We start from the raw sequence: 23,159 nt of genomic DNA, 5'->3' as shown, positions 1-23,159 counted from the left end.
GCTATATCAAGCCCCCTTTAAAGAGCAGGGATTAGAGGAGAAGGCTTCCATTTGTTGACATCATTCATTTCAGATCCTTAGTCAAAAGAGATGGTTTAAAAGAAACTTATCCATACCATCCTTCTTTTCTCTTCTACCTAAACTGTTCAACCAGGAGGGAATGTTCAGCTAAGTGTTAGGAACAGTTCTGACTGGCTCTCTCTCTGTGTGTGTAACTTGGATATGTTCTCAGCAGATATCTAGCCAAGAGAATGCAATCCCAGTTTACAACATCATGTGCCCCCATTTGAAAAAAAAAGAAAAGAAAAGAAAATATGCCTCTCGCCCATATGTCTCCCGTTTCCTGGCAAAGCTGATCTCGTTCTCCCTTGTTCTAATAACCCCTAAATCTGTTCTGCTTCACTGTTTCTCCCCTCCTTCATTTCTTTTTATTCTCATCCCCTTCTCTCAAGGCATCTGTCTTCCCTCACAATGCTCTCCTTCAAAAAGGAGGTTGTTTAGTTAACATTGCATAACATAAAACACAACATAAAGCAAGTATGCCCCAGTATTCCTCCCACTCCTGGTAAAGAGAGCACCCAACAATGATTTTTATTCACTCAAGAAACAAGCAGGAATAGGACTTGACACTGCCTGAATTAGTAGCTCCACCTGCCTGGACATGTGTACAGGGTGGGTGGGTGTGCGGTGGGTGTGCTGGAGATTTGTATTGGAAGTGTGTGTGAAAATTGGATTGGGGAGCCGAGGGTGATTGGAAAACTCCTGAGGTGGATGACAGGCTCAGCTCTGGAATTTCCCTCCCACGACTTAGAGTTTCGAATATGGACAAAAAATAATAATAAATATGTTACTGAGCAAGCCAGGCACTAGTTAAAAATCCAGCAATCACTGCAGTGCAGGTTTATAGGGAAATAACAATATTCATCACCTATTCTTGGTCACTGTTATTTCTAAAATAATATGTGTCCTAAAAGCACAGGGAAGTGGAAGGAAAATAACTTCTGGCCTAGCCAGCCAAAGGCATTTTGGCACCTGAGGCACCTGAACGAGGAAATACATCCCCACCTGGTATTGAGAGGTAGACTGCTCCTGAACCTGGGGGCTCTATTTGTTTCCTACTGTCAACAGGGTTAGGATTGCAGCTTCGTGTAAGACAGAAGATTTGCAGTGTATGTGTGTGTGTGTGTGGGGGGTTATTTGGTTGCTTTGTGCTGCTCTAGATGGCCGTGTGAAGGATTTGCCTGCCATCTGGGGTTGCTGGGATCAGACACTGCTGTTGCCCTCCACACACTGTTGATGGAGAACACCAGTGGTGTGGAGTTTGCTTCCCTTCCACTCCATGACTCCATACTCTGCACTTCAAGGGAAGCAATTCCCCCAGCAGCAAGAATGACACTCCAGCCAATGATTCTTGCCCAGGAGGAGTGTTCATATGCCCTGCCTCATCCACCACTGCCTTGATATGAGCAATGGTGGAAGCTGGAGAAAGAGGCACTTTGGAAGTGGCAGAAACTGCACACGGTGGCCGGCAACTGCCTTCTTCCTTCCCACCTCCTTTCCAAAATCGTGATATGTTGCCATATTGCGATGTTTAGCTGGTGGTATATTACAGTGTTGGAAAGCCATTATCGCCCAGTCCTCTGGCCGGCCCTGGCAAGGATGGCATGGAAATCATGTAGAAAGAAAGGTGTGGTATGGAAAAAACCTGGAAGAAACTGGGTGGTGATTAGATTAAGCTGAAAGAATTGGGGAATGACTAGCCTGGGTGGTGAAGCAGATAGATCAAAAGGGGGAAAAAATACATTTCTCAAATATATAAAGAATCAGAAATAATGAGAGAATTACTGCCTACCCAATTTACTGAGGATACAAGCAGCAGAAATTGGTTTGAACAACAGGCAGATCAATTTCTACAAAACTTCCTAGGTTTGTACCTAGTTCAATACACATTTGCCTTTTCAGGCTGAAATGAATGAAACTAAAGTTCTATTTAAGGGACTTCAAACAAACATCCTTATTCATATTTGCCTTACAAGAACACTCACACTGACCTGCTTTGGGCAAACATATATTGGTATAATAAGCCAATTTATTTATTTTAACTTTTTTCTATAGCCTTTGGCCCTAACATGCACCTTCAAGGCATTTTACAAAAAAGGAAAATGCAAAAAAGTCACTCTAAACAGGAATAAAATTGAAACGGAACATTATAATGAAAACAAAGTAAAAATGTACAATGTCAATTCGAAAACCACTGAAAGCAGGTAGAATAATAATGTTTTCCTGTTTGCTTAAAAATCATCAGTGCAATCTTATGCATGTCTACCAAGAAGTAAGTTCCATTGAGTTAAATATGTTTTACTCCCAGTCTAAGTGTGTATAGACTTCAATCTATACTTCAGTACACACTTAACTAGAAGTTAAGTCCTGTTGAACACAGGACATACTTCTGAGAAAATCTGTATAGAATAACACTGCAATTATACCTGGCCAAGAACAGAACATTTGGTAACTGGAATATTCATCCAACCCCGCTTTTGCAAAACAACAGAGTAGTTTCACTGGCTACGTATAATTAACTGGCTTACATTCACTCAGGAATTAAGTATCCTTACAAAGCAGTTATGAAGACATTTAAGAAATGTAAAAACAAAACAGAACTCTGAATTCTGGGAATTGCTAGAGAAGATGAAGAAACAATATAGTTGACTGACTCTGCCATCCAGTTGGTACATCAGGCAATTTGGAGAGGTGACTCATCTCATCATGAGAATGCCAACATTAGATGTTTATACAACAAACAAGTGCTTGCACATATTGTTTTAAAATAAGTAGTTGGTCATGCTTATGGGTAGATTTTGAATTATTTTGAATTTTGAATTATGGTACTGGAGGAGACTCTTGAGAGTCCCATGGACTGCAAGATGATCAAACCTATCAATTCTTAAGGAAATCAGCCCTGAGTGCTCACTGGAAGGACAGATTGTGAAGCTGAGGCTGCAATACTTTGGCCACCTCATGAGAAGAGAAGACTCCTTGGAAAAGACCCTGATGTTGGGAAAGATTGAGGGCACTAGGAGAAGGGGAGGACAGAGGATGAGATGGTTGGACAGTGCTCTCGAAGCTACGAACATGAGTTTGACCAAACTGCGGGAGGCAGTGCAAGACAGGAGTGCCTGGCGTGCTATGGTCCATGGGGTCACAAAGAGTCGGACACGACTAAACGACTAAACAACAACAACAACAACAATCCCCCCTGAGTACAAGGTGGTGGCACCTCAGATCTTGCATTGACACTCAGCAGATCTTGCTTCTCCAGCAAGCTTTGGATCCAGCACAGAGCAAGCGGGTCTCTGCATCTCCTGCTTGCTGGTTATCAAAGAAAAGCCAACTTTGTTTACTTTACAAAAAATGTAAATTTGTTTACATATCACAGAGCGGGCTGGAGTCAGATATAGTCGGTTAGATCCAATGCCTAGGCCAATACCCCTCTACATCCGTAATCAATAAAGTTGTGGCCTTCTATGCCCATTAACCTTATGCAATGTGTCTAGTGTTTTTATTTCTCGGGGAGGCATCGGGGTATCGCCACACAAGATTAAAGAGGTGATTCTCATTGAAAGGGTCCTAAATAGCTTCCTCCATTTATGTAACTGAAGTGGGATGACCTTGGTTCACAATTTTAAAATGGCATATGAAACAGAAAAAGTTCATCCACTTAATTAAAATTCAAATACCAAGGCTCTCCCGCCCATGACAATCTGTTAATGACAAGGTAAAAAGAAAAGAAAATATAAGCACTCAAATATTTCATCCCAAGATGGTTGTATATTCAGATACTGTGACAATATGCTGCTAAATATAGCATAGATGCCTAGCATAACAGTGTCATCTTCCAGTTAAGTAATAAATTTTATGATGAGAGATCAAGAAGTTATTTATATAGCAGAGTCATGTATAAGTTAGAACACAGCAAGTGATCATTTAAAAATGGAGACTAATTTGAACAAATTAAATAACATCAAATTGAAATATTAGGAAATATCTGAGCTTTAACAATTATTCTTTAAAATACTAAAACAATGGTCAAGCTTCCAAACAAAATAACATTTTCAAGGAATCCGGATCCTGGCAACAACATCCTAGGTTGCCTGACAAATAGGGTATGTAGAGTTGGTCCACACATAATGCTAAAAGAAATGATGCACAATTTTGTGGTCTCCTAGAGAGAAGATCACGGTTGCTTTGCTCCTCCTGCACTGCTGTGAGCTAAGCCATGGTTTGGGTCAAACCTGGACTTCTGGTCTGTCTCACCCAGACAAACCATTAAAAAAAAACCAACATTTATTCAAAAGTTAAAATACAGCTTTGTCCACTGCCATAATACCACAGAACAATCAGACAAACCATGAGATGTTACCAAAGTTTGTTCTGGAGGATTAAAACCATAAGTCCAGGTTCAGATGATGTGATAAGCCAAACCATGGCTTAGCTCACACAGCAGCACAACAGCAGAATAAATGGGAAAGGAGAGCAGTGGCAACTATCTCCTCTCTGCAAACTTGTGTATTTGCTACCAAGTTACATGAAACCAGCTCATAGTGTGCAGCACAATCCTACGTATCTTTATTCAGAAATAAGTCCCATTGTGTTCGGTGTACCTTACTGCAAAATGTTGCATCCTATAAGTACTTTATAATTTCATCTAGTTCAAATATTGTTCCCTGTCCAAAATGTTAGTGTGTGGAGGAGAAAAACCTACAAACACATAATTTTTTATATGATTTTACATGTATGGCCATTGCCTTTTAAAGAGCAGCTCATTGGTATGAAAATTCAATACACAAGTTCACACTGCTATTACTGAGTCACGTTCCTGTTCACAGTTATGCATGGATCTGTCACAATGATTTTAAGCATAAGCCTTAAGGTATACACCTTCCATTAGATTGTTAGTGCAGAGCAAGTGAGCAGTTGGTTTTGCCAATCCCAGGAAATAAACAAGGCAGAGCAAAGCAAGCTGTAGTTACACATTCTCTTTCCTTAGGCTCAAGCATATTATTGTGTCTTGTCTGTGGCAGAGAGGAAACAAAGAAATACAATCATTAAAGCAGGAATCATTAAAGCATTAAACCATGTTCAAATATATAAAAGGATGTCATATAAAGGAGGGAGAAAGGTTGTTTTCTGCTGCTCCAGAGAAGCGGACACGGAGCAACGGATTCAAACTACAAGAAAGAAAATTCCACCTAAACATTAGGAAGAACTTCCTGACAGTAAGAGCTGTTCGGCAGTGGAATTTGCTGCCAAGGAGTGTGGTGGAGTCTCCTTCTTTGGAGGTCTTTAAGCAGAGGCTTGACAGCCATCTGTCAGGAATGCTTTGATGGTGTTTCCTGCTTGGCAGGGCGTTGGACTGGATGGCCCTTGTGGTCTCTTCCAACTCTATGATTCTATGATTCTAGGACAAGACAATAAAAAAAGAACAGCAAGGTAGAGCTCAGCCACTCCAAACATGGAAGGAAGTCATCTGCTCTTGCTGTTTGTTTCTGAGGCTTAATCCTCAAGACATCTTATTTTGTTGTTGTTTAGTCGTGTCCGACTCTTCGTGACCCCATGGACCAGAGCATGCCAGGCATTCCTGTCTTCCACTACCTCCCGCAGTTTGGTCAAACTCATGACATCTTATTAAATGTCTTTATTTATTCATTAAATTTCTATACCACCCTTCATCTAAGGATCGCAGGGCAGTTTACTATATCAAAACACAATAACATAAACCATTTGCCACATTAAGGGTTACAACAGGTTTATCGTTGATGTCTTGTTTCTCTGAAAATTGAAATCCCTTAGTCTGAAGTCCTTTCAAGCACCTTCAGATTGCTTCAAGTATCCCATTTATACTACTTTTTTATTAATTCTCCTAAAATTGCTTTTCAGCTCTTCACATAAACTCTCCAAAAATTATTCTCTTGTGAAGCAAAAGATTCAGAGTTGATACTGCAGGTCTTATGTGTAAGCTGTTAATGCTTTGAGAATACTTTTTATGGGAAAGATATATAGCAGAAAGACATGGAAAGTAAACTTGCTTGAGATAGAATATTGTGTATATCTACTATCTTTGACAATCTGAAGGCTTTACTCAACCTTCATTTGACATCTTGACATCAAATTGTAATTTCAAACTCAAATCAGTTGGCATTCTACTTACAGTGATATTAAAACACTTGCTATATCTTACATTAATGTTATTTATTAGGCTGTCAAGTTTCAAGTTTTAGATTTTCTTTTTTAAAAAAAAACAATTTAATTACTTGATGAAATGATTAAATAAAATGTTACGGTCTCAATGCAAATGATATTTTGATTCCCTGAAGCTAACATCTTCCATTAAATACACATGAGTTATTTTTTGGGGGGGGGGGAATTAATGCAGAAACAGCCACTGAATTATACGCAGAATGTTACAGTTATACATCACCACGTACAATGCACTTCATTCAGGGAAACTCACACACCCAAATCTGTTTGAAACTTAAACCTAGATAACAAATAATTTGGAGATTTTGTTTCACTCAACCAACTAAGTTTGTAGGAAATGGAACAATCAAGGGAATTTTGCATTTTCAAGCTGTACACTACTTTTCTTTTAGACAGGAAATCTGAGGAAGACTTCTGTGCAACTCAAGAGCTTAACAAGCCAAGGGCTTGTACAAAACATTTCCACAAGTTATTAGATAAGAAACATGAGGATCGTGTTATAATGCAGACAAGATTTGAACCCCTTCATGAATTAGAATTGTATTTTTAAGATGCAGTTTCTGCTCACTGTTTAGGAGAATGTTTCTTACTTCCTAAATTAACATTAGCAATCAGTTTCCCAATATGTGCCATTGTAATTCTTTTCATGATAGAGGAAAAAGCATATGGTGAGACCCTAAATAGCATAATGATCGTTATAACATGTGAAAATAAACCTCTGAAGTGGTATTAGACCCTATTATTTTGTCATTAAACTCACATTAAGAAGTTCACTTATGTTTGGTGCAGTTTCTAAATTTAGACTTGGATTTATTTGTATTTTAACTGAACTGGAAATCTTGGGTAAGGAGACACTGAGTTTTAACTGCATGATTTTATCAGGTGGGGGCAGAGAAAGAGTGTTTATTTTAAAGCACTCCAGATCATGTCCCTCTTGCTCTCTTTTATTCTCAAAGCATCGCCAAGAATAACCGAGGATACAATTCAGTAGAGTTTCAGAGTTTTTGTGGGGATGATAAATATATAACAGAATTATTGCAGATTTAGCAAACAAACCAATAGCTTCTCTGACACTGATATAGCAGAAATGCTAAGACACGCCTTCACATATTGGTATGTGTATTAAGATAAATCACCAAGCTTAATTGAGACTTTGCAGAATTCATATTATTGAACAAAAAACAACAGTGAAGAACAACTTAATACAATACTTAGGAACCACATTTTGGTCCAAGTTACCAAGTTACCGAGCTATTACAGGAACAAGTCCAATATCTGATAGCAGTTTCATTTTATATTGTGGTATACATATAACCCTAAGATATTTGTGCCACGAACCAGTTCATGAATGTTTTTATGTGTTTCATACCTTATATGGCACTCATTGGTGTTTACAATGTGGTGAAAGAGTAACTGAACAAAAAAGACTAAGTTAATAGCCACTGGCATCACCTTTAATTGCAGATCTAAAGATGGAATTAAAAGATTGTGTGTCCATTAAAGTACATCATGTCCAAGTGGTTTTGGACTCCTATCCAGTGCTCAAAAACACTGGGCGTATCAAACATGTTGCTTCCAGAAAGGGATAATATTTTCATTATAATTTTAATCTATTCTCAATACAGTCCTGCAATCAAAGCATTCTTGGCGCAAAAGACCTTTCATGTAATTTGTGAGTGGTGCTCCTTACCAGGAACATATTGCACCAGCTGCCTATGAGCCACTGAACAAGTTTCAAGATACGATGTCCTAAGCAACTCTGGACCAGGTTACCTGAAATATCATTTCCCCTGCCCTACAATTGAATTAGCTTTGCTATGGCCTGCTGATTATTGGTTTGTGGTAACACAGAGTTCGGTTTTTTCACTGGTGGTACCAATGATATAGAATGCTCTCCCTGCTGAAATACATGAGGCCCCATTCCACTTTCTCTTGAAGACATGCCTGTTTAGACAACCATTCCTCCAATATCCTTCCTTGAAACTCCTGCTTTAATTGTTTTAATTGCTATTTTAACTGTTTTCATTGTTATGCTGCTCTAATCAACTTGTTCATTGTACATTTTAATTGCAGGTTTTAACGTTTACATGGAATTGTTTAATTTTGTATTTTAATTATATGCTGCTATATCTTTTATAATTGTTTTTATACTTGGAAACAGCTTAGAATTCATTTGGGCAAGCAAGAGGTATATAAGTAAATAACAACAATAACAATAATTTGATTGGGGGAAATAAAACAACTCAAATGCTTATGTGGAAAATCAAACATGTTAAACGAAAAATGCCCAAATAAATTAGATACTTTTAAGGAACGCACCATGCTAGACTTTATTATGAACTAGAAAGAGAGAATAAATAAGCAGAATAAAAACTAATCAGAAATACTTTTCATTCCTGAAAACTAAGTAGAGGGTCCATTGAAAAATAGCTGATATAAAAGGTCTACAGTTTTGTTTTCCAAGTCAGAGTAACTCTGCCATCTTTATCCTTCATTAGTTCCCTCGTTTAGTATGCATGCATTGTCCAAATGAGAAGACGAATTAACATTGCAGCTATTATAGCATGTGATCTTCACTTGCAATTTTCAAGAGCTTTTGATAAATAGGGTTGCCTGAACATGAAAAGAGGATATGTGAGTAGAATATATAATCTCTTTGGAAACTGATGGCCATTTTTTCAGTGGTTAATTTCTGAGTATGAGTGGGCCTAAAGCCATCAGGCAGCAGCAAACCTTTTACAAAAGCACACACCTAGTTTTCTTGTAAATCTTATTTAATTTCTTTATAGCATTATATATATCACTATATATATATATTATATACTACTACTACTGCTACTACATTTTCATCCCACCTTTCCTCCAAAGAGCTCAGGGTGGCATACGTGGCCTTCTCTATCTGCTCTGCCAAAACCCTCTTGTCTTCACAACAGCTCACCCAATAATTTGCCATAATCATTTGTCATTTTGGCTAGGTCACAGCAGGTGGGGGTTGGCCATTCTCCAAGCCTAAAACCATGTCCATCCTCCTGTTCCCATGGACCACTTGAAAACCAATAAAGACCTCAGATTTTTCTGCCTGCTTCGCCTGTAGCAATTGTAATGTACTATGCTAGATGCTGTATGACAGGGGTGGCCAACTCCCAAGAGACTGCGAGTTAAAAACTGGCAGTGATCTACCCCCTTTTGGGGGGTTCAGGTAAGGTTACCAGATTTTTTTTTTCAATGAATCTGGGGGCACTTTTCAACTTCAATGGATTTTGTATGGGGACTGATTTGTAAATCTGGGGACTGTCCCCAGAAAACGGGGACGTCTGGTGACCTTAGGTTCAGGTCAAAGTTGTTGAGCTTTTTTTGGGAGAGCCAGTGATCTGCCAGTGATCTACGACAGATGTCCAATGATCTACCGGTAGATCACAAGCTACCTGCTGGTCGTGCCCGCTGTATGATTTGTCTATTGTACTTTTACAAACATGCCACAGACCACCTGAATGAATTTTATAAACCACTGGTGGTTCATGAACTATGGTTTGGGAACCTCTGACCTAGGCAGCAGTGGTGCTTGCTTGTTACTAACTTTAGCTGGTTGGCTAGCTGCCTCACCTAGTCACAAGAAAAAGAATTTGGATTAAACATTAGAAAGAACTTCCACTATTAGACAGTGGAGCAGACTACATTGGGAGGTGGTGGGCTCTCATTCATCAGAGGTTTTTAAACAGAGGCTGGATGTATATTCATCAGAGATAGGTAATATTGGATTCCCTGCATTGACAGGGGTTGGATTAGATGACATCTGAGCCCTGTCCAACTCTATGAATCATTCTGATAATGAAACGGATGGTGGACTAACACATTCACATTAAACACATTTACTAGGCTGGAAGTCCCATTGACCATGATACTTACTTCCAAGTAAGCATTCATAAGATTAAACTGTTAATTTCTCACTTGTAAGACTGCAAAAAAGTAATAATATATACAATGTTACATGCCTAAATATTGGGAGCTCACAGGAAAAGCAGCTGTTTCTTAATTTTGTTTCTTTGTCCACTCATTGTTCTGGATAATCTGAGACTGTATTGTTTCCATTTCTTAGAAAAGTAAAGTGCCTGTTTTTCTAGGAAAAAAAAATGACATTCAATATTTTTTTTTACTGCTGAAAGCAAATAATCCGCTTGAATGCTTTATTGACTGGCTATATTGTGAGAAAAGTTAAGACCTCTTAGAATCATATGAAAACTATATTGTCTAGAATCTACGGGATATTTTTAAAGAGACAGAATGGGAAATTTGGGTTTGGCATTACTGTATATATACTGTAATATTTCAACTCAAAGTCCTTCTCACCAGTGCAGTAGGTTGCCAAAGGAATGTGGAAAATGTTGTTACTTAGAGGGTTTCTAGGGGAGTTTGGGTAGACATCTCTCAATGAATCTTTTGATATGGACTATAATATTCCATCTTAAACATAGCTAGGACATAGCTAGGACATCTCAACCCATCTGACCCCATCCTCTCCATGTGTGTTTCCCTGAAATGTCATGTCCCACCTTTCTTCTTCAGATTTCTATAGTGCTGGAAATGTGGGGTGTGGGGAATGGAGACACACAATGCAGTGGAAACCACACAAAATGTGTAGTTATAAATTACTGCCAGAGCACTTTTCATAGAGGCCATAGTGGCACAATCATGCCAAGAAACATTATAATGATACACTGTAGAATTACTATATTGTTCAAAATCATTCAGTGTGGTAGAAATGTTCACACATGTAATAAAACACAGGCACGAAAGCTTGTTCCATCCTTGCTCCCCTCGCTACAACAAAATGCATTCTATCACTTACTGTGCTTTTTAAGTTGCCCTTATTAATGCTATTTTGGGAACCATCGTCATTTGCAATCCAAATCTTATCACATTGAAAGTTACGGTTATTATTAATAGGAAAAGCATTTTCACTTCTCCCAAACTAAATGTTTCCTTTCATACGTGATTTGGTAGTGCCCTGTTCTCTGTGCACATCAGATGCAGGAAATGATTGCTTAGGGAATACACAATGCAAGAAGAGGAAGAGGAAAAGGCTTATTGTGGAAAAGTAAGCACAGAAAACACAAGATTAATGGGGGACATAGTGCTCCTCTGCCAGCCTGCTAAACTGGCTGTCCTCCCTACAGAATGCAGGAGAGGATTTTGAGAAAGCCAAAGTACTCCAAGCAACTGGATCTGACATTTTTGCCAATATAACAATCACGGCTTCCTTCAGTACAGATCAGCTGCTATGCCAATCCTGTCAGCTACTTTTTTTACTGGCTCTCAAACTACCAAGCTACGGTAAATAGAAAGCTTTCCTTTTTAGTTTAAGAACAAGAACTTGGGTTTGATTATATACTGTTGAGCTACAAAAGGTCCCTGTTCGTAAGACTCCCTTCTAATGCATCTTCAAAGAAAAGCCAACTTTGTTTACTTCTACACTAATGTAATCATTGAGTGTTACTAACAGAAAATACTGAGTATATATGATACCAAATAAATATGATAAAATTTACATTTTTAAAAACCCAATATGAGTTTTCAGCACAACTAATACCGGTATATATATTTCATAACTGAAAATGTATTAATTAGCCACATTTTATGGAAATCCTTTTAGACTATGAGAAAACATACACCTTTATTCATTATTCATGTAAAAAGTCATTTTGTATGGTTCACATGCATGAATGTATAAAAAGATTTCCCCTCCATTGGAAACAATAATCCCTAATGTAAGCAGATGCACACTACTCTTTTGTGTTTACATTTTATATTTAACTTGTGTCATTCAGCCCGTTTAATAAATGGGTGCTAGAACATTCAGCCTTTTTCAGCGGCGGCGCGTGGGGGGGGGCGACTGACCCCTCCCACGACCGCCGCTTCGTCGGGGCGCTCCACTGAGCCCAGCTGGCCAGCGGGCGCCCAGGAGAAGGCCGCGATTCGGCCTCTTTCTGCGGCGGCGGCACGTGGGGGTGGCATCTGGCCCCTCCCACGGCCGCCGCTTCGTCGGGGTGTTCCGCTGAGCCCAGGTGGCCAGCGGGCGCCCAGGAGAAGGCCGCGATTCGGCCTCTTTCTGCGGCGGCGGCACATGGGGGTGGCATCTGGCCCCTCCCACGGCCGCCGCTTCGTCGGGGTGTTCCGCTGAGCCCAGGTGGCCAGCGGGCGCCCAGGAGAAGGCCGCGGTTCTTCTGAGGACTGCGAGGGAAACAGTAGGCAGAGGGGTGGTGGGTGGGGAGAGTGTGCGTGTGTGTGTGCATCAAGTCTCTGCATCCAATCCCTGTGTCCGTGGGGCACATGCGCAGTAGCGCGGACACAGGGACTGGACGCAGAGACACTTGCACTTTATTATATAGGATTATTTAAGTTTTTGCTTTTAAAAGCAAATCAATTCCCAAAAGCATAATATAAAGGCAAAACACACATAAGCATATTAACTGAACATCTATAGTAGTCTAAATAGATAATCCATTTTTTTTATTGCAAGCCCATGCGCTAAACCTTGTCCTCGGAGCCTCTCCTCCCCCCCCCCCGAAAATGAGACATGACAACAATGTATGGTTTAAATTAGGCCACAACGTTATTAATTTCAGGTGTAGGAACCTTGGATTAGGCCTTGGAAGGGATCCCTCTCAACCCAACAGGGGCTGAGGATGTGCAGGGCAGTCAGGTGCAGTGGGAGGGTAATGTAAAGCGTGAACTTACACAGTGTGCCCTCCCACTACACCAAAGCCAGGAGTTTGATCTACGGTATATGCTGCCGCTCTAGGACTAGTGACTCCCGCAATCAACCCTTTAACAGGCCCTGCAAACGCCGCCGCATGGGGGATGCATGAAGATGTCACCCCCCATCTCGAAGATAGACTATAGGGTACCGACCAATGCCTTAAAGCTGCCAAAGTTGTGACAAATTGCTACGGGGAAGGCAAAACCTGCCAATGCAGGGAAATTCCTTCCTGGTTCTGAATACAGCAACCACCTTATGACCATAGCAGTGCCCGCTGACCTAGAAAGCAAGATGTTAGCCTGCAAAAGAAGACCATGTTATATTTTAGGGAGGGTTGGGTGGGTGAATCTGGAAGGAAAACCAAGTGAGTCTGGGCCGAATAGCATCGCCCTTTTCCTCGGCCCTTGCCCCACCCCCAGCTGGCAGCCCATTGTCCTGCCAATATGGGGGCAGGGTGACAGCCACTCTGCAGCAAGGTGGGTGGCTCCTGGCCAGGTAAGCTCACAGTGTCACAAACCCCACCCACCTCTTGGGAGGCGGTGGGCGGAAATTACCTGTAGTACAAAAGGTATGCCCAGGAAACTTCACCTTTCATTGTTTATACATGCTTTCATTTGGGTAGTATGCCTGTTTAAAAAATTTCTACCATGTTGCTCCAGGCCTGGCCCTATCATTAGGCAATGTGAGACAATTGCATAAGGTGGCAGCTGGCACAATACCCTCATCATTTTCTCTGAGTCTTCTGCACTAGCCTGTTCTATACCTCTTGGGCTAGCTAGCCTGCTGTTCCCAGGTATGGTGAAGGATGTTGCCCCAATGTCGGTACTAAAGAAAAATCAATTCACCATTCCATCATTCTGCATGCAGTTGTGAGACAGGGCACCATTGTATCCTGCACCTCAGGCAACAAAATGTCTTGGGCTGGCCCAGCTTTCTCACTGAAAACAATCTGTGATCAACTGCCCTTTTTGCTATCTACAGTCATATTTTCAATATTCCTGTATGACCTGTAAGAGGCTTATAGCTTAACAGACTCTCTGGACTTTTCTAGTATGACCTGGAGTGCCCTTATCGTGTTCTATGCAAAGGTATAATAGAACTAAATATGCAATCCCTATACATTTCTATTCAAAAGTAAATCATATTGAGTTTATGGGACAAGCTCCCAGTTAGTTTAGAATTGCAGCAAAAGTTTTTTTGGAACTCACTCTATCTAGTGTTTTTCTGAAGTGCTGGTGCTGTGTGACAGCCAAGCCTGAAAGCAATAATGTAAGTTACTTGGCTCCTAGAACACAACCAGGAAGATGCATGTGACTAATAACATGTTTGTCATAATATACATGTTACAAATATTTAAGAAGTGATATGCATGATTTTGTACTTTCGCCATTTAATGTCTAATAGAGGGAATAGTTTGGTATTCAAGTGGAATTTCCCCCAGTAAGAAACTAGGGATATTCTAAGTAATAACATTCTACTGGGACAGCTTTAGATGATCATGTATTTGGACAATTGGATACAAATAGGACAAAGCAAAATGAGGGGATAATGGGGAAAGCTGGTGTAAGTAAAGATTTATTACAAAATGTTCAAAACAATGAACAAAACTCCAAAACAACTCTCACATTTCTAAGTAATATTGGCCATAGATATACCCTGAACAATTCGTCTTCTGGTGAACAAGTCACAAAAATATAGTGTTCTGCTGCAGATCTTGTAAACACATTTTCTTAGACAGGATTTGGCTATTTTGACTTTCCCCCTGCATTTATCAATGACAAAATGGTTGCGAAACTAACAAAAGGATAAAAATGACAATATAGATACCCAGGGGCAAATACAGGGAGAGTTGATAGATATTGTAAAGAGTCTATTTTCTACATACTATGCACACTTTTCATTAAATCGGGTTGTCCCTGCAAGAGAGGGCATGTGTTGTGGTGGGACCCGGCAATAATCAGGCCGAGGTGTTGGGGTGGGGACAATTGGAGCAGCCACAACACCCTATTGGTGGGCCCTCTGACAGGGGGCAATTGGGCTAAGGGCATGCCAGTCAAGGAGTCAGGAAGGACCACTATTTAACTGCTGCATGTGACCCTCGAGATCCTCTTTCTGGGTCACAGTGCATCGGAACACCCGCCCACCTCTCCCTAATTTTAGGGCTTGCGCTTGACCTTGCTATGCCGTCGTGTGTCGCCTGTCGTTGGGACAGAGGCACGGCAGGAATTTTCCCCATTTGGCTGATTGGTTGGTGCCACTTGCAAATCATCACAACTTGTAAGGTTGGCGGATAGGCTTTGGTTCCGGTTGATAGGGGTGGCAGGATTCCTAGCCATCCCTATGCATGGGTATTCCTGTAAAAGGAATCCTAGGACTCATGGTTGGTCTTCCCCGAGTGGGGTTGTATCCTGAGCCAGAGTTCAGGGCGCATCTGGGTGGACCGGGCCCAGTCATCCGACGGCCCCCGTCTCAGGTGTTCACCCAGGCTGACTCATGGTTTGCTGCCCAGAGTCAGCGCTATTGTAGGTAGCTTTTCGAACCAGAGCCTATGCAACCACTCACTTGATTTGTAATCAATAAAGTTGTGGCCTAAATTCTGCCAAAAACCAAACCAAAAATTTGAGTCATGTTTGAATTTATTTCTAGGCCAGGTTAAAGGGTCTCCGCACGCAATTAGGGTTTCTTTAAAAATAACACCACAAGAGAATGTCTGACAAAACTTTACAAGGAAGTTTGTGATTACTATACAGTACTGAAAAATAAATAAGAACAAAGACTCACAAACATAGGAAACCATGACTAGGCTCGCTGTTAAAACAGCAAGTGGAAAATCAAGCACTGAGAATAGCAGTGTCTCTGACTGCTCTATGCTATGTGTCAGGATAAATATAACTGGAATTATGACAGCATTCTTTCCCCAACTATATGATGGCATTTTAGCCAGGGTACACACATCTTCAATGAGAGTAACATCACACAACATTTAACATGTTGTATTTTGTTCTACTAAATGGTGCAATTAGCAGTGGGAGTGGACTTGAAATCATACGACAGGAATGTGTCACAAGAATCATCAAGAATCCTTGGAATATTAGGTACTTTAGACAGTGACTCTGTAAGTGAGGAAAAGACAAATGGAATACCAATAATTTTAGATCAGTGACCAGGGTTTAGGAAAAGATTGCAATCTTTGGAACATGTAGATGAGCAAGCCCATTAACTTGGCTAAATTTTGGAGTAAGTGGCTGGAACCTAGATACAGTGTCCCCCCCCCCAAAGTTAGTTGTGTAGTATAAACATTATTGCTTCATTTAGAAAAAATTTTTTAGGAGAGTAGAAAGGAGGCTTATTTTATAGTTTAAAAAATATGACAACTAAAGCCCAAAGTTAAGAGCAAACAGAAATGTGGCAGTAGATACAGATATGCATGTATTATTACCCAAATCAAATTGTTTTATTCTGTGACAGTCAAAACTTCTGGTTTAGATTTCTTACATCACAAATAAGTCCTCATACTATAATAGATTAATATCAAACAGTTCAGCCTGATATGCTTTGTGAGCCACTACAGAAAAAACACATTTCTCAATCAATATCTTTATAGGATCATCAAAAGCATCTCTAACCCAAAGTGCTAACAGAGTTCATTCACAGACTTCAGATGATGTCAAAGAAGAGCCTTTGGAGGTCACCTGGTGGGTGTGGGCTTGGCAATGGAATCTTGTTGAAGAGCGATGCAGGTTTGTATTTCGACAATGTGTAATTTGTGAGAAAGGAGGCTGGGATGGTGGCAGTAAGGACAGGGAGGAAGGCAGGGAGGAAGACACTACTCTGAGACAATGATTTACTCGGAGTCAAAATATAAATAGATGCAAATGGCAGTTGTGGTTCTGAGTATCAGCAATCTTTTAAAAGCTGATGATTCTTTATTTTTATTTAAGCTACTTATAAAAGGTTTAAATTTTATTATAATTAGTCAAGCACAAAATCTTTTCTGTACTAAGTACAGAAGCTATATTATTCAGTGACATTACTGGCATCCTTCAGTTTACAATATAAAACATGGAAGGGGAAAATATTTATTTGGAGCAAACAGGGAAAATCACACCAAATTTTACCCCCCCCCCCATAAATGATTCTTTTTCTATAATTGGTATCACTCAGCAGTGGCTATTCCATTTATGAAAATGTTAACTTCCAATCAAAAGGAATATTTATGTTAAACAAGTAGATGGAGTTTTGCCAACTTAAAGCAGTTGCTGAGACTTAAGTTGCAAAGCAATAATTAATTATTGAAGTTTACTGCAAAGGGATAAAATCTAGAAACAGTTTAGTATAATAGTATAATATTTCACTGCAGGTGTTTCATGGAATTAATAAACAAATCATTGTAAATCAGTTGGCCCCATCTATGGGTCTGACAAATCTATATCCAGTGGAGGTTGTCCCACCAGGACTACTGGAGCACAGTCCACACAATGAGAATGTCAAGCAATTTTTAAAGAGTTCCCTCTTATACTTCTGTTTGAACTGAGAGAAGTCCTGCAAGCATTTCTGTCAATTTATTTCTAATCAGCTAATCAGCACTGCACCAGACAGCCAATCCTAATCCAAAAGTATAGCTATGGCGAAAAGGTCCCTGCCATGTGCCTGATCGAACTGCCTGAAATTCAGCCCTACTAGGAAGGCTCCATCGCCATCTGTTGTCATAAGGACTTTCCATCACAGCTACTGTAGTGAATTAGGCTGGAGTCAGGACTGCTTCAAGATCAGCCACATGTAATAACCTTAGCCTGTATCAGAATCATGCATCTGTTCTGAGCATGCTCTGAGCTGTTTCCTTCAAAGGTCCACCTACCTAACAAGGCCTTAGGAGTGTGCTTGTTCCTTGAACCAGGGCCGTCTTAAGCATATCTGGCGCCCTGGCACCGTGGTGCGAAGATCCCTCTGGCGCACCCCCGCCCCGTTTCCCAGCACAACTGTCTGGCGGGCGCTGCATGTAGCGCAGCTGCCGCAGGCACAGCAATGTGGCACCCCCCCTAGCGGCCCGGCGCCCTGGCGCATTGCGCCACCCAGCCTTGCCTTAGGGCCGGCCCTGCCTTGAACACTGCCTTTTCATGTAAGAAGTGCAAATTCATTTATACATTTAGAATCAATGCAAAAGATTGTTTAATTACCTCTTCAGATTATAAAAACATGCATTCTGTGGTACAGAATGAGCAAAATCATGACACTGCACGTATCCAAGAAATGCGCGCTGAAAGCAGCAGCTTACGTAAGGAAAACACGTAGCCTGCATAAACACCATTTCTTTTCTTCAATTGCAAAGTATCTCAGTGTGCTTATTCATGCTTCCCTAACCCTTTCACTGACAACACAATATGACCTAAAGCTACTAAATGATACCAGAAAGAGCACTGCAATTAGAATGTCTCACAAATATCCCAAAGAGTTTAAGACTGCCAAACACTACAAAAATTATACATTTGTCATGAGGTGTAAACGGTTAAAACTAACATGCACTGTATAACAATGTCTGTGACCCTCCACAATCTTGTTCTCCCACAGCTGCCAGTCTGCTGTGACTGAAGACATGTTTGCCAGTCTGTTTGGCTCACTTGAGATCTTAATGACATCCGCAGGCAGGAATGAACAGATATAGGTCCCTAACTTTTCAGCACACAACATTTTTCATTCCAAAGCTATTCCGTAACAATCAATTTAATATGTTCACCATTAGGGTAATGGAAAATTATTCTGAAAGTATTTTTCCCCATCGCCGTCCCATTAGAGCTCCAAGGAACTTTAGGCCAAACACATTAAAATAAACTACACCCTTCCCCCTCGGGCAAAGCAATCCAGTTGTTCAGACCAGATAGCAAAGCATACTGCTTTATTCCTATTTGTTCTTCTCCCTTCCCTCCTACCTTCTAAGGGAGCAACTTTCATAGGATGGACATAGTGGAATAGTTTGCCAAAACAGTCATGAGTTGCAAGCACAAGGCAAATATTTTTGACGCTGATTCAAAGAACGGCACATAGTAATTGGGCATTATTACCAGTACCAGAATTACTTTAAGAGTCTATTCCAATTTGGAAACAAGGCTGCATAGTATTGTTTTTGGTTATGTATATATTGTGAGTTGGGATCTTTGTTATCTGGAGCAAAAAAAACCCCCCCAAAGAACATTTTCCTGCACATTTCTTACATCATTTGTTGGATGGAAGAGTGTTAAACAGTGGGTAAAAACTGATGCATTTCAGTTATATTCAGAGTGACATCCTCTAAAAGTAATAAACATTGCTATGTGTGTTCGATTATTTTAAATATATACAAGTTTTAAAGTTGTTTGCTCTCTAGCATTACAGCTAAAGAAAAAGTTTGTTGGATTCACTATGCACCAATCAGGTTGTAATTCTACATGTTCAGAACTAAATACTGCCATTTTCAAATCAGACTATATGTCCATGGTTGTGTCTGACTGCTGTATAGTCAACAAAGGATCATAATAGCACCAGAAGATCAGTTCTCAAAGATGGCAAGAAATAAGGTCTCTCAATTAAGTAATGTTGTCATCCTGCACTAGACTTGGATAACTTGACATTGGTATTTAATTTTGACAGAATCAACATAGGAAGCTGTCACCATCTAGCTCAGTATTATCTGAATTGATTGACAGCAATTTTCCAGGGGGTTTCAGAGAGTTTTCACCAGCCTTATCTAGAGATGTCAGGGACTGAAATTCGAACATGCTCTCATCACCAAACTATGGCCCTTCTCCTATTCTTAACACTAATGCATAGGTGCCTATTAATGAACTCACATATTCAAGGAGACAAGGCCAGCCCAACCCATGAGGCAAGGTGAGGAGAGCACATCAGGCAGCTGGATCCACAGGGGCAGCAGATCCCTTTGTAGATCTTTACTACCTTCCTTGTTCCTGATGTAGTTCTTAACTCACTCCTTCTTCCCTGGCATGGGGAAAAGCCATTTTGTGATTTGCCTCAGGTGCCAAAATGTTTTGGGTCGGCCCTGCAAGGAGAACTGCTTTTATCCAGCAAAATCTCAGTTCTATAGTTGCCATGTGACACAATCTCCTTAGGCAAAGGGGGGGATCTTACATTTTAGGTAAACAATTACAACTGAAGCGTGCAATCCTGCCAAAGTTAACCAATTTTTAAAGCCATTGATTATATGGTAGAGTTAAGTACATGATTTATTCTACCCAATTTCAGTCAATGGGAAAAGCAACTAATCTATCAGTGTACAAATTGGATAAACAGCAGGGAATTGCCTGTCAAAACATTTCATCTTGAAGTCCAAAAGGATTGCCAACTGGACTACAGAGAAAATACTGCCTGCTGGAATTGAATAGGTAAAATACAAAATCATAACTGATTGAATAATTCACACATTCAGAGAGGAATAAAGAAACTGCCACAGATTATTGATGATCAACCTAAAGTCAGAAATAGTAGAATGACCCACACCAAAAAATAGTGATTATGCAGTCAGACAAACAGTGCTAAAATCTTCTGCACGGTTAAGTATTGGCTATGGCCATGTGAAGTATTGGCCATGACACTTAAGGTTTATTTTTCAGAATGTATTGACCCTGCCAGAGGACTGTTACATTTATAATTCACAAGGAGAAACAATGATCCAATGATTAAAGGCATAAACTTGGAAGCCTACGTAAGTCTCAGTTCATAACCACTGTTCAATTAGTCAGTTAGCCTCTGTTTCCAAATCCATAAATAACAACCTCCATTAATGACCAAGAACTGCATGATCATTCATTTAACAGTTAGTTTGTTTTAAAACAATTAATGCCTACATTGCAGTAATACACATCATATTCTGTGTCTCTGTGGCAATAAGCTTTTGAAAAAGGAAAAAAGAAAGAAAGGCAAGGTGATTTGAAGACTTTAGGGCCCTGTCAAATGATATACTGAATGAAGCTGTCAAGGGAGTGGCTGGAACTCCTTAAAATTTCCAACTGATGAGGGAAAAACCAGCCAGTGAATTAAAGCTACGTTGTTTCATTTGGGCAGTGGGGAAAGACTTCTTGGTCATGGAATGAGACTAGTAGGTGTCCTGAAGAACGGCATGTGAACAACTTCATTACTTAAAAGTTTCCTCAGCAATATATAGTAACAACCACACACCAGTATGAAAAGAGTAGTATTTTATGACGCACATCAGTCTGCCATAGAAGGCAAATGACTCAAAAATATGACAATGAACAGTATTCTTTTTGTCACAATGAAATCAGTGGAGTAGTCAGTGCCAAGTGAAATCAAGGACTCACGACTGCACAGACATTACTTAACTGAAAACACATAATATCTTAAAGCATTGCTGTTTTTGTCCATCATAGTCTAGATGTATGTTTACTCTAGAAGACAGTTACTAATGAAATTCATCTACAGTCATTTAGAATCTATTGAGATTTTTGCTGCACTCTGCAGGAAACATGTGGAATACAAACCCAACCGTAATACTTGTCTGGAAATCTTAGCACTCATTGAACTACATGCTTTTAAAAGGATAAGTGCTGTGGCATAAGACCACATCAAATTCACAAATCAATTTTTCGTGTATGAGAATGTGTCCAAGAAAATGTTTGTTGTTGTTGTTTAGTCGTCTAGTCGTGTCCGACTCTTCGTGACCCCATGGACCATAGCACGCCAGGCTTTGGTCCATGGGGAAAATGTTTACCACCCTGCAACTCAAATATTGACTAAACTATTAAACCATGTCTACCAGGTTTACTGCCTGAGCCTGAATTCCTTGCATTTGATCAAGAACTACAGAATGTTGCAGAATCTCCTGATAGTTAGCTGGCTAATCTAAATTAATTTAGTTGTGGTATGAGCATCTAAGGAAAACAAATTTAAAGACAATTCAGCAGCAGGGAATAAAATGCTTGACATTTATTGAAAAACTACATTTCTAGCCCTGGAAATTACGGCTGGGTGCAGAATCCTTCCAGTGCTACCCATCACCCCCTTGATAATACGTGAATATGCAGGAATACATTTAACACAATATTAAATAATTGTTTCTAATTCTGTTAAAAGTGCTAAGTGGATTAGTTCAAAACAGAAGATTAAACGGTGTTCTTTGCTTTAAAAAATTAAATCCCCATTGCTTCTTTTTGCCTTATTTTCCCCTAAAATATGATAGCATAAATGCAGTTACAGTGACAATCTTAACTATATGATAATAATGCATATATTTATACATTTCCCTGCCACCATTATCAATTATTTTCTTAGGCAAGGCTCCCAAAATGCTTATATCTCACAATAATCCATCTCTGTATTTCATATGCTAACTCTTTATACGAATTGGTGCAAAATGCCTTAGAATGTGAGAAAGACATTGTCTCAGTATCTCATACTGACTCAAGTGATAACATTTTACAGACATATTTCCAGTTGCCTGGAGTGATCCTACCTTTGAGAATAAGTCCAGGGTGCTGTAGTCAGTCAGTCAATCCTGTTGTATCCACCTTAGGCCTCTGCACTTCTCTTTGACAGAGGCAGAAGCGTGGCAACTAATCCAAGTGATGAACACCTCATGACACATTCCATACCATAACGTTGTACCACAGAACATGGCACCAATGTAGAGTTCAGCAGAGTGCAAGAGGCAGGAGATTGGAGCGACTGGCGATGGTCCCAGACATTTTCTTTCAAGCCATGGATCACGGGGAGGATCTAGAGGAAATAATACAAATAAAAGGGCATTTCAGGGATGAGAATAATACAGAAAAGAGAAAAAAGCCATTTATATTGCACTTTTAAAAAGTTCAATGAGGCTTTGACTGTAAAAATCACTTGAATATTCAGGGAAGCAAAAGTTCAGAGTGGTCTTCAGATACCTTCTGAACTGAATCATTCAAGTGGAATAATACATACTTACTAATCTTTCAAAATAAGTTGGAAACCCTGCCAGAGGAATATGATGCTGTTTTTAGGAAGCTTTTAATAAAAACTTTTTATTCCAACAACTGTTTTGCTGTTCCCCTTCACCCATACCCGATTCTAAAACTTTGAATGGCTTTTCCCCAACAGAGGCATATATCTGGAAAACTAACTGCTGTGTCCCAAACTTGGAAATACTGGAATTGTATCA

General features: G+C 40.0%; 1 protein-coding gene across 6 annotated transcripts in view; it reads right to left on the bottom strand.

Annotated features, from left to right (window-relative positions):
- Positions 1-23,159, bottom strand: part of CHRM3 (cholinergic receptor muscarinic 3) — a 235,255-nt gene that overhangs the window by 64,506 nt on the left and 147,590 nt on the right. For all 6 annotated transcript variants that reach the window (XM_035108375.3, XM_088666462.1, XM_035108374.3 and 3 more), the window contains one exon: positions 22,479-22,741. The gene's annotated coding sequence lies outside the window, so the exon portion shown is untranslated. The remainder of the gene's footprint in view (positions 1-22,478; positions 22,742-23,159) is intronic.

The sequence above is a fragment of the Zootoca vivipara genome, chromosome 3 (assembly GCF_965207765.1).
Source record: "Zootoca vivipara chromosome 3, rZooViv2.hap1.1, whole genome shotgun sequence".
In the NCBI taxonomy this organism is placed as follows: domain Eukaryota; kingdom Metazoa; phylum Chordata; class Lepidosauria; order Squamata; family Lacertidae; genus Zootoca; species Zootoca vivipara.
This window is presented reverse-complemented; position numbering and strand designations above follow the sequence as displayed.